Source organism: Mustela nivalis (genome assembly GCF_964662115.1).
Source record: "Mustela nivalis genome assembly, chromosome: 8".
Classification (NCBI taxonomy): Eukaryota; Metazoa; Chordata; class Mammalia; order Carnivora; family Mustelidae; genus Mustela; species Mustela nivalis.
The window spans coordinates 35,781,811-35,793,800 of NC_139027.1; the positions used below are offsets into that span (position 1 = coordinate 35,781,811).

The following is an 11,990-nucleotide window of genomic DNA, read 5'->3' on the forward strand; positions in this document are numbered from 1 at the left end:
GCTGGCTTTTATAGACACACACACACAGACACACACACAGACACACAGACAAACGCTAAACATTCAGAGGAAATAAAATCTTCTCATGAACTCAGGTTGAGGAAGAAAAGAAGACAAACATATTTTCCATAGGAATGGCCTTTCACCTCCTTAAAATTCTGCAACTTGGTTCAGGACAAATAAAGGGGAAACTGCTGGAATGTCTGAGCCGCCCCAGCAGTCCTGAAGACTGAGGCTTCTGTGGGAGGCTTTCAGAGGCAGAGCTGGCTCGGGCGGGCGACTCGCCTGCTCCATTTCTTTATTAACACCACCACCTACAGGGACTGCTTTGAATAGGACCGGGTGGCGTGGCCCATAAAGCCTCACAAGAAAAACAACATTCAGAACAATTGCACCACATTTTTTTTTCAACTTCCTGTTTATTAGTATTTTATCTAAGAGCAGAACAGAAGTCTGCATAAATGGGGGAAAAGAAAACAAAAGCGTTCACTATAAAATCTTACAATACACACACAAAACACCTTTTCAAAAGCTGTTTCATTTGGGTTTTTTGTGCTTGTGTGTGAGTGTGTGTGTGTGTGTGTGTGTGTTTGATTGAACCCACTCCAGGTCTTCAAATGCTTCTGAGGACAGAGGTTAAGATGAAATAAATGTAATTCATGATCTTACTAAAAATTATACATCATTAAAAATTTTTTTTAAGTGTGCTTGTTTTCTGTACATCTGTAAGATACATCTCTATTCGTTTCTACTGGAAAAGTCCACACTTTATCAGTTAGACTTTGCATTTTTGCTAGATATACCCATGAATGCAGTAAAGACACAAATGTCTCCTAGAAACTTTGTGGCAAATCTTGGGGTATTAGAGAAGGATGAGCGGCTGGGATCAGATGGCAGGGTGTCCCCCGAGCTTTGCAGGCTCAGAGCTGAGACACCTGTATTTCTCCTTGTAACACCAGGCCCTGGCGAACATCGTTCCAGCTAAGACATGAGATCATTATTAATCATCAGCAACTTCTACGAATCTTCCCCTTCTTCCTTAATCTGGCCACCATGCTGTTCTTCAGGACTCTTTCCCGCCCACGTCTGCACAAGGCTCAGGGCCAATGAGATCAAAGGAATAGAGGATGAATGACCATACTCTGACCTTGATGGTCACACTTTTTCTTAAAAACAGCCTGAAAGGCACAGTTTATCTTTGTGGGTAGGTGTTCATCAAAGTCCTAGGCCCACTTCCATGGAACTTTCTTTTACATCTCTTGTCCTAAAATCCAGAGTCTCATTTACTTTGAATAGTTTCAATATCCTTGTTTTCTCTACTCAAGAAGGACATTAAAAAAATTGGGACTATCAACTTAGGGAATTGCCTCTGATTTTTTTTCTATGCCCCAGCAATCAAGAATTTTATGATTATTTGCTGTCCATGTCCTGTTCTGTTGTGACATTAGCATGCGGGGCCTTGCTAGGTATTCCTGATACCAATGACCTTGTTCACATGAAAATGAGAAGGCATAAGTGAGAGGAGACCTCTACTGTACAGGGTAACAAGGGAACGTATCTGCAGATAGCGAAGACATAAATCAAGGCTGAAATGTGAACTTAGCACCAATCAAGACCAGTTTAACTGATCAGAAACAGACTGTGAGGGCTCTCGCAGAACAAGTGTCTTTCTGAAAAGTGCAGCGAGGGACTAGAACTCGAGTAAATAATCATGTTAAACAGTGAAGTCTACCAATAGCTTGCTGGTTGTAATCATTGAGAACTCACTGGATATGCCTGGAACACGGAAGACAAAGAAATCCCGGGTTGTTTTGTTTTGCTAAGGGGCCTGGGTCAACCCTCTTCATGGTCAATTCTGGGAAAGGGGGCTCCTACTGAAAAGAACATCCCTGTGGCATTCTTGATCAGCAAACATAGATGAACCTGTGGGTGATACTCTCTGCTAAGGGAGGGCTGATTCCTTGAGCATAAGAATAGACGAAACATTTCATCAGCATTGCTAAGTCCTTCTGAAGCAACTCACTGTCTCTAGCTACACTTAGAAAAAGTTAGAAAGACAAAGTTCCTGTGTCTACTTCAAAGAACACACACACACACACACACAGTAGATGTATCAAATAAAACCTCCTCAGACACAAAAGACAACATTTTATAACAATAAGGAAGGAAGCAAGGCACCTGGCACCAGAAGCTGGGGTTTGCTGGGAGGAGGCAGGAGAAACAAGGAAGACAGTCTATGAATGGGTACTGTCCGGCTGTTAATTTCACACCGGGTTTAGAAATAATGGACATGATGCTCAGTGACTAAGGGGCTACTGTGTGAGCTACCTCAGTTCCTCTTCCAGTCAGCTGGTCCAATCAGAGGGAATCACAGCATTTTTTGCAAGGAATCCTGGGACAAAAGCTCTTTTCTGCTGGATTTGGACCCTGAAGGACAAGTAAGTGGCTGCCACCCAGAGACCATTTGAGAGTTGAGGCTGTTTGCGAAGCAATTGACTTGCTTCACAGCAGAAACTAAGCCAAAAAGAGACAAGAAAAAGAAGACAAAACGTCTTGACCTCATTTGAGCAGTGTCTATGCCAACCCTACTCTGAGATTCTTTACTTACTCAAGGCAGTAAATTCTAGATTTTGCTGAAACCACTTTGAGTTGGGTTTTCTGTCACTTTTAACCGAAAGACTGTTAATCAAATCAGAAATGACTCTGCAATTATATACTATCCACCGTTAAAGGAGAGGACTTACAGATATGGGTTCTTCTTCCTTCAAGAAGTATTTGGCCTCATTCCATAGCCTGTCCCATTTAACTAAAGACACAAAAGCGTGCATGGAAAGATCCAATGAAATCCAATGGGAGGCAATTCTTAAGAGTGCCTCCATGCCCTAACATAATGAAAACTTCTATGCTCAAAGATGTCACTCCAGGTTTCCCAGGTATGTCCCTCTGAGACTCCTTTTTATAACATGTTTATAAGGGAAGTTGAAAGTTAAAACATACAGAAAATAACAAAAATCCAGGTTAAACAGTTGGTTGACCAAGTAATGACCAGGGACTCCATGATTTAATTATTAGAATTCTCCCAATTTTCAAATTTATTTCTCATTCAGCCACTTTATAAAACACTGGTTCCCTCTTCCCCAAGGATTTTATTTTGGGGTTTCCATACTCTATGCTACAGAATCTGACCAAGTAGAACAGAATGATGCTTGAAGAGCTTAACATACAAAGGCTCTTGATTTTCATAGTAGAACAAATAATGGCTTCTATGTTTCCTGACATTATTGGTTTCTTGTTGAAACTCAGAACAGCTCAGTATAACAAGGGCTTCTGAAAAGTGTTCACGGAGACTAACTTTGAAATAACAAGAAATATGAATCCAACTTTGATCAAAGTGTATAACAATGTTCTTGATACTATAAGCTTTGATTCACTTTGTAGAAACAACTCTAATTATAAGGGCATCTGCTGAGATTTGACATTTGATCTGCCCTGATCTTTCATTCATTTGTCACTGTGCAACTCTGAGTACAAACAACAAGGGCCATGACATTGAACCAGGAGTTTAATGTGAAACCAAGATGTGCCTAAGCTAAGGACCAGGGAGAGAACCCCAACCAGCTTCCCAGTGACAGTGGCTGAAGAGCAAGGAGCTGGTGACATTAAAACACCAGTGGCCAGGTCATGCCAGGGAGCCCATCAGGCCAAGAGGCAGTCCCCCACTGTTGCCCATGCACCTCCCCCTTCATGGCCTCTTTGGTCTATGAATGGATTCTGATCATGGGTACCCCAATTCAGCCACTCTTTGCTTTCCAGGGCGAAAAGCCTCTGTCTGATGCTAGGAACACACTGGATCCCCCTAAAATTTTACCTGCAGATACACTGAAGGTGTGAATTCTGAATTCCTTAGGAAACAGCTTATTTACCTTCACTTGACAAGTAAGGGGAGCTGGTCTCTGTCCAGTTGACCAGTTGGATCAGAGCCTTTGTGGGCTTATCTCCAGGTAGAGTCCCAATTTTCTCTTCATCAGAGGTCCCTGTCTGCCCCTCCAGGAGAGAATATTAACATAAAAGGAAGGTAAGAACCCCCTTCATCTCCCATTGCCCATCAGAGGTCCACTAGCCCCTTGTCAAGGCTTCTTGTGGTTCCCAGGCCTGGCTCCTCTCCCTAGGTCAGAGCTCCAGAGCCTTATATCATCTTCTATAAGGTCGCTTTGGCTAAGGAACTCCTCTGCTCAAGGACCCCAGTGTACCCTACTACCTCCAGCATCAAATTTAAATTCTCTGCCCAGGTTGAGAAAGACCTGCATGGTTTGCTCTCATCCTAGCCATGAAACATTTTCTTCCTCCTATTCATCTATCTTTGCTTTTATTCAACAAACATACATCGGGCACTCGTATGAGTTTGCTCAGGCGGCCTGTGCAAAGCACCACACACTGTGGGGCGTAAACAACAGAAATTTATGTTCTCACAGTTCTGGAGGCTAGAAGTCTGAGATCAAAGTGCTGGCAAGTTTAGTTAGCTTCTTCTGAGGCCTCTTGGCTTATATAGAGCTGCCTTCTTACTCCGTCCTCACATGGTCTTTCTTATCATGGGTTGTACCCCGATCTCCTCCTCTTGTAAGGACACCAGACACATTGGACTGGCATCCACCCGAAATGACCTCATTTTAACCTAACCACCTCTTTAAAGACCCCAGCTCCAAATTCAGCTGCACTCTGAAGTGGGTTAGGACTTCCAAAGAGGAATCTGGAGTGGGACACAGTTTAGTCCATCATGACACCACTAAGATAGCCCGGGATGGGGTACAGAAGGAGAGGACAGGCCAGAGATTGGGACAAAGATGAAAGCACATGGTCACTGCTCTCACACCAATAAAATCTCCCTGTTCCTACAGGAGGACAGTCCAACTTTCACCTGGCTCATAGCTGCCCCGCCCCTGCCTTCACCCGGCGGCCTCTCAGACTCCCTCTTCTTCCCTCCATCTACTCTGGCTTTCAAGGTTCACCAGCATCTTTCCTTTCCACGGAGCACTACCTTGCTCTCCCTGAGGCTCCTCTGCCTCGAACACCTCCTCCCCATGCTCACCCCCTTCCTGCCTCGAAGGCGTGGACCTGCCCAGGAAGAGCCAGCGCTTGTCTGCGCACTGCAGGCACTGAAGGCTTAGTTCTCATGGGGATACAATTCTTCTTTCCCGCTACTTTCTAATTTGTAAATGCCACCAAAGGGCAGGAGGGGCACCTGGCTTCTCCACAGCCTGGCTCTGCCTCTTTCGGGTGATCGCTACCCAAGTCAGAGCATTCCAAAGAGCATGTTTTTCATGACTCAGGGAAAGCGTTCTAGTCACAATAAGTGAAATTCCCAGGCAGCATATCTTGATGAAATATTCTGCTTAATGTTATATTTTTTACCTACTTTATGCCCCAAACCGTGTGCATGAGAAGTGACATCTTACGACAAGGGATGGGAATGCCAGTCTCATCCACACTGACATCAGAACACTGGATGAGATCTAAGAAGATTGAAACTAACCAGGTCCTTCAAAGCATGATGTATCTTTAGGTGTGAATAAATGGCCCTTGTTAATACTATTCTTCTGCTGTCACTAGCAAAAGCCACCAACCAATACAGAAGCCCCAAACCTTCCTGGCTTCCAAAACTTCAACTTCTTTTTGAACATGCTGGGGATGCCAGCAGACAGAACCCTCAAGAGTCAGCATCTTTGCTCTCAGAAGTGCTTCATTTATAGTGTGGTTTAGTGACATGGCTGTTAAGCCTATGTACTCTGGGATCCAACAATCTGGCTTCAAATCCAGGCCCTGCCACCCACCTGCTGTGTGACCTTGGACAAGTTACTTAACCTCTCTGTGCCTCATTTTCTTCATCTGTAAAATAAGTATCAACATAGGATCTCTCTCATGGATTATGTGAAGATGAAATGAGATCATTCCCATGACGAACCTGGGTCCAGAACCTGGCACACATTTGGTCCTCCGGAAACAGGAGTGTTGATATTACATTATCTTTCATGACTGTCTGCCCTTCCAAACTGTGAACTTCCCAAGGACAAGAGCACTATTCCTTAGGGTAGCAGGGTATGTGGTGCATAAATATCATCCAGGTAATGTTTGTGGAAATAAGCATACGAAGTAATGCAATTCTAGTTTTAAAAATGTCTTCTACCCCTTCTTTCAAAATGTAACAAGAAAAGTAACAGAGACCAGTTAAAAAGTTTAAGTTAACTACATAAAGCCCTCTTCTGGCCTCATCCGCAAGGTCTCAGTGCAAACACCCCACAAATGCCCACAGGAATTGCACACTTGTGTATCACCTTCCTTTCAGATTTGCATAAAAATAAATATTTTTAAATAAGTAGTTGATGGAAAAAGCTACACCTACTATGAAAAAAATGACAAGTTCGTACCACAGTGTTCATCCTGAGGTCAAAATGAACAGCGACTGAAATTTATAACTGAAAGTTCCCAGAGAGCACCTCTCTTGCTGTTACCACCACCTCCCTGCAGCCCTCCTGCCCACGCCAAAGCCTGTCTCAGGGCGGGCTGTGACTCTCAGGTGCTGAGTCTGAGTTATCCTCTCCACCCCCACTCCCACATTTTAATAGTAATTATATTTTCATTATCTGGCGACTTTAAAAAAAGTGATACAAGTCTAGCTATAAGTATAAAAGAATCTGTGTTATTTACATTAACAGAGCACCTATGTCACAGAACACACAATGCCAGAAACATTGACTATCTAGCTATTTGCAGAGGCTGACAAGCAGGTGGACTTCAGAGTCCCTGAGAACATCACGGATCTGCTGGTGGAAGAGCAAAAAGAAACACAGCTAGGAAAGACTTCTATTCCTACGACGATGTAAGGAGTACATATATCTTCCAGGGGAAAATCTGGTACTTTGGGCAAATCACTCCTGTATCAACAACATTCTGTTATTATGCCCCCAACTCACCCTGCCACTTAGAGACACTTGCTAGCCCAACAGGACAGGAACTCTAATTGCTGTTAATTACCCAGTTACTAGTAACCAGCATGCCCTGCAATGGTTCAGGGACACACAACAAGCGGGTCAAAGCTGCTGGTCCACGGAGCTCCCTTTAGAACAGCCCTGGGGCTCTGAGCCTGTCTCCCCAGTGAAACAGTGCGCCAGGGGCTCCACGGACCTGGGGGATCGGGGTCTGGAACACTCAGAAACTGACTCAGGAAGAAAGAGAGAAGAAAAAACCCACCACCACCAGCAGCAGCAACTCTTTAAAACAATTTATTCCCATTTATCAAGACGTGTCTTGCCACCTAGGAGGAGACCCCAGGGAGACAGTTCGGATCACGCATCGGGGACAGGGGCGGCGCCGTGTGTCTCCTCCCAGCCCGAGCTCCAGGTGTCTCTTCTGGTTTCACACTCGGTGCCCCGGCGCCTCCGCCTTGCCATCCCGCTGCCCCCGTGGGCGGCCGCAGGGCGCCAGTGCCGGCGGGGGCGTCCGTGGGCGGCAGCGCTGACGTTGGGAAACAAGGCCCCACCCACACAGCCCGGGTTTCAGTTTCGCCGGGTGGCAAACACCATTATGCAAATTGTTTTCCTCGCCCCCGCCCCCCGCTCCCCCCGCCCCGCCCCGCCCGTGGCCGTCTTGCATATTCATTCCTCGCTCTGAAGTTAATGTGCACCCGAGGCGGCTAAGGATTTGCATCCTATTTACTTTAAAATGTCCAGGTGCAATTCTGAAACAAGATTCTCCTTTCAGAAGGGCGACATCGCACATAAACTCATGAATTAGCAGCGGTGTCAGGAGTCAAGAAAGCCGCGAGGCTGACGCCAAACTTGTCGCGGAAACCCAGCTTTCAAGGGCACCCAAATGGAAGGAGGCGGCTGGGGGCGTGTTCGGACTCCTTCCAGTGGGTCCAAGGGGCCGCCAGCCCCACCAAGAGTGGGTACAGCCCGGCCCACTTCGGGCGGCCCTGGCCGCTTCTAGGATCTCGTGGGGTTTGGGTGAAAAACATCTGGTTCACGTTCAGGTCACATTTTCGAATTTGGGAAGCGCACTTTGTCTGCCAGTTCCGTGGGATTCATTTACAGTTTAGCTCAAGTGACTTGAGCTAACGTCCACTCACAAAAAAGTCCCAGCCGGACCCAGGGTTTGTACAGTCTGGAGGGCCAAGGGGTGCCACAGAGGCAGGCTTTTCCTTTGCCCTTACGTTCAATGGATTACTTAGGGACATCCTCTTCTGACTTTTAGACCAGAATAATTCTTTGAAGCTGAAATCATTCTTATTTCATATATGAGAGGCACATAAATCTTAGTGGATGATTTGGGATGTTTTTCTGAAGACGCCAGGGCTTCCATCAGCAGACATGCCGCAGGAGCCATTTGCAGGATAGTCTTTGCTACTTCCCTCAAAGACAGTCTTCCTTGCTCCCACTAGTAGTAGCTGGTTTCACTTTCAAGGTGCATTTGCCGGGTCGGGGGAGAGCTCACAGCTGCGGTGAAGTGACTGATGACTCTGTAAATTATCCTGAGTGCAAAGGAAATCTAGCTCATTTATAAAAAGCTCTTAAAATAATTATAAACTAAAACTGCAGGTGGGAAACTTTTATAAGACAAAAACTACTGAAGCACAGACGCCTTTCGGAAAGCCCCGAATAGTAAGAAATCCTCAAGTGACTTGTCACTCAACTTAAAGCAGACCCACCTTGAGCCTGGCGTTGTCATGCCTTCACGGTAAGATCAATTGAATGGAAGGCAAGACAAAGCCCACACTTCCTTGCAAGGGATTCTGAACAAACTCAGGGGCTTGTCTGTGGCTCCGGGAAAGGTCATGGGCATGGAGCCAGGTTGAGGAGACTTAGGGCTGTAGCTCTGAGCTGTCTACTAATTCCCTGCCAGACACCAGCCTGAGCACTGTCCCTGCTCGAGGGATGGAACCATAAGATGGGTTCTGTTTCCATTTCTAGGTGATAAAACCCAGGCCTTAGAAAGGTTAAGTAAGTCCCCTGGGGTTCTGAAAATTCAGGACTCAAGGCATTTGTTTTTGATCCCTATGCATGATCACATCAATGGGGAACAAAACTATCAGATGTACAAATTCTGTCCAACCTCTGAAAGCCATTTCCTTAAGAATGGTTTTCCTTTCCCTGCTATGTGCAGGCAGGCTCACAGCTGCCCAGCCCTTTCTGGTCTAGCCACATCTGGGTAGCTCTGGGGTGTGGAATGAGGGACCTCCGTGCTTCCACACACCCAAACCATGTTCTCCAACAGCCTGGTCAATAAAAATAGCAGGCACAGGGTGGGGGATGGGGCGTTGCTGATCTTGCCACAGGAGTCTCTCCCATTCCTGGCCTGCAGAGAACCCCTTTCCCTTTCTTACCCCTGGATGGAATCTGAGGATCTGGGTCTCTTTCCCACTCTGCAAGACTCTTGTTCTCTCCCTTCTTTTCCTTCTTTCCTGTGAAGCTTTGAGAGCACCACTCTGTAGCTGCGGGCTGATGCAGGGAAGGGAAAATCCCTGGTGGGAACATCAGTGGATCCTCACATTGAGTTGCGCAAAATGGTACATACTGGTGTTCACAGTTACGAGACTGTCAGTTCTACTCATCTCAGAGTTGCTCCCAGGGGAGGGTGAATAAGCTTTCACTGGATGTCCTGGGCACCTTCCCTGGCACCCGCCTTCTGTGAGAGTTTCTGAGGTCCAAATGCCTGTCCCTTGGGCTTGGCCGACAACCTGCTCTCAAGTCAGAAAACACCTTCACAGGGACTCACATCAACCCATCTGCTCAGGGTAATCTGGGGCAGAAGTTTGAAAGGACCAAATAGCTCAGGTATAGTTAGCAAATAACTCTTGATTCTTTTGGACGTTACTGCTGTTGATCCAACAGAGAAAGATCGAACCCCGTGAAACAGATCTTTATTCTTTGTGATAGGAAAGAGTCATTAGACTCTAACACCAATGATTTTCAGAAAAAAAAAATCAATCATTGAAGACATTTAAAAAAAATGAAATAAGTTGTATAAAATCCCCCTGCCCATCCCTTCCAAGGAAGGTGGATTCTGAAGATGTCAGGGATCACCGTCAGTAGGTTTTGGGGTGAGGAAAAGATCAAAGTTGGAACAAAGCAAAATCCCTCACCAGCCAGCTGCCTAAGAGAAGGGAGATGGCTCCAGAGGGTAGGAGCCCGAGTTAGGGTGGAGGAGAAGGGAGACATGGAGGTGAAGCAGAGCGGACCAGAAGAGGCAGGCTTGCACAGGTTGTAAGACACAAGCCAGCCTTGGGGAGCAGAGGTGCAGGAGGAGGAAAGTGGCCAAGGGGAGCTTTTGAGAGGCTCTGCCAGGCAGGTGTGATGTCACCTCCTTCTCCAACACTGTAAGGGCAACGCAGTGAATGCTATCATCTCAGTGCCCTCCGCAGGGCTTTGAATCCAGCTCAGGGTCAAGACCTGGACTGGAAACTTGGCCATAGTTTCTCTGGCTGTTTTCCAATTACAGTCAATATGAGTAGATTAGGCAGTTTCACCATCAGCCTCAAATTCCTATTTTTAATAGGAAGTTAAAAAAATGCATTGAAAAAATTTCCCTCAAGTAACTCTTTAAAAATTTAAATATATTTCTATACATGTATCCATTTCTATATATTTTTGTAAATACACCCATATAATAAGGGCTACTTATATATACAACAGATGTAAGGTTGGCTATGTGATTTCAGACAGTCATGATGAAGGAGTATATCAGTCAGAACAGGGTAGGCTGTGCTGCCATAACAAACACTACCCCCCATATCTTAATAGCTTATCCCAATAAAATTGTACTTCTTCCTCAAGCCGCATGTCCAACACTTATTTATTTTGCCAAAGCAAGTCCCATGGGCATGTGCAACTTCACAAAGTCTGGGCAACTACCATTCTGCCCTGTGTGTGTAAGAGAAAAGAGACAGAATGCAAATGAATGATACCAGTGACTGCCAGAGGGAGTGATGGGTGAAGAGAGGAGAAAAACAGCTCAGAAGGCCCAAAATCATGCACCTGATGAGACTGGAGCCCCCCCTTCCCAGACTGGAGCCTTCCTTCCCAGGCCTGGCATACTGCTAAGTAATCAGCTGCCTCTTCTTACTTAATCCTTACAGCTACCACATGAAGTGAGTGCTGTCAAAAGTCCCCACACTAACTGAGACCAGGGAAGGTTAAAAAGTTTGGCCAAGATCAGACTGCATCAAGTAGCAGATTTTAGATTAAGAGCAAGGGCTCTCTGACCCCAGACCTGGGCTAGTAACTACCCTGCCGGCTGTGTTTCAATGGATGGAGGAGAAGGTCAGGTGTTCCTGCGACTCTAAGAATGTAGGCTCCAAAAGAGCATGGTCGTGTAGACTAAGTCCCTAGAAAAAGGATGGCTCAAGAAGACTGGGAGGCTCTCAGATGCTTAATTCTCCCCTACAACAGGACATGGCCCTTATGAAGAAGAAGAGCTGGATACTTATGGAGAGTGTCATGGCCACACGACCAGCATAGCTCAAATGGAAAGGATGTGAGCGAAAGATGGAACACTGGTGCAAAAGGGAGCCAGTGCCTACCTGCCTGTTGGAAGCCAGTGCTCTGCACATAGTAGGTGCTAAGTTTATGTTTTTAAAGGGAGCTCAACAGAGCCCTGGCAGAGTACTTTCAGGAAGGAACAAATCAAAATGGGCTGCAGAGAAACAGAAGAGAGGAGCTCACGATAGAAAGGAGAACTCCTCCACTTCTATTTTATCTACTTTGTCCGTCAATATAATGCTAATACTGGACAGAGGACTGTAGTCATCAGAGTTCTCCAGAGAAACATAACCAATAGAGTATGTACAGAGAGGGGGGAAAAAGAGAAAGGGAAAGATTTATTTTAAATAAGTGACTCATGTAATCATGGAGGCTTGACAAGTACAAAATCTACAAAGTAGGCCTGTAGGCTGGAGACCCAGGAAAGAGTTGTGGTTTGAGTCTAAAGGTCATCTGCTG

General features: G+C 45.8%; 1 long non-coding RNA gene across 7 annotated transcripts in view; it reads right to left on the reverse strand.

Annotated features, from left to right (window-relative positions):
• Positions 1 to 11,990, reverse strand: part of LOC309870849 — a 225,094-nt gene that overhangs the window by 187,503 nt on the left and 25,601 nt on the right. The window lies entirely within an intron of this gene.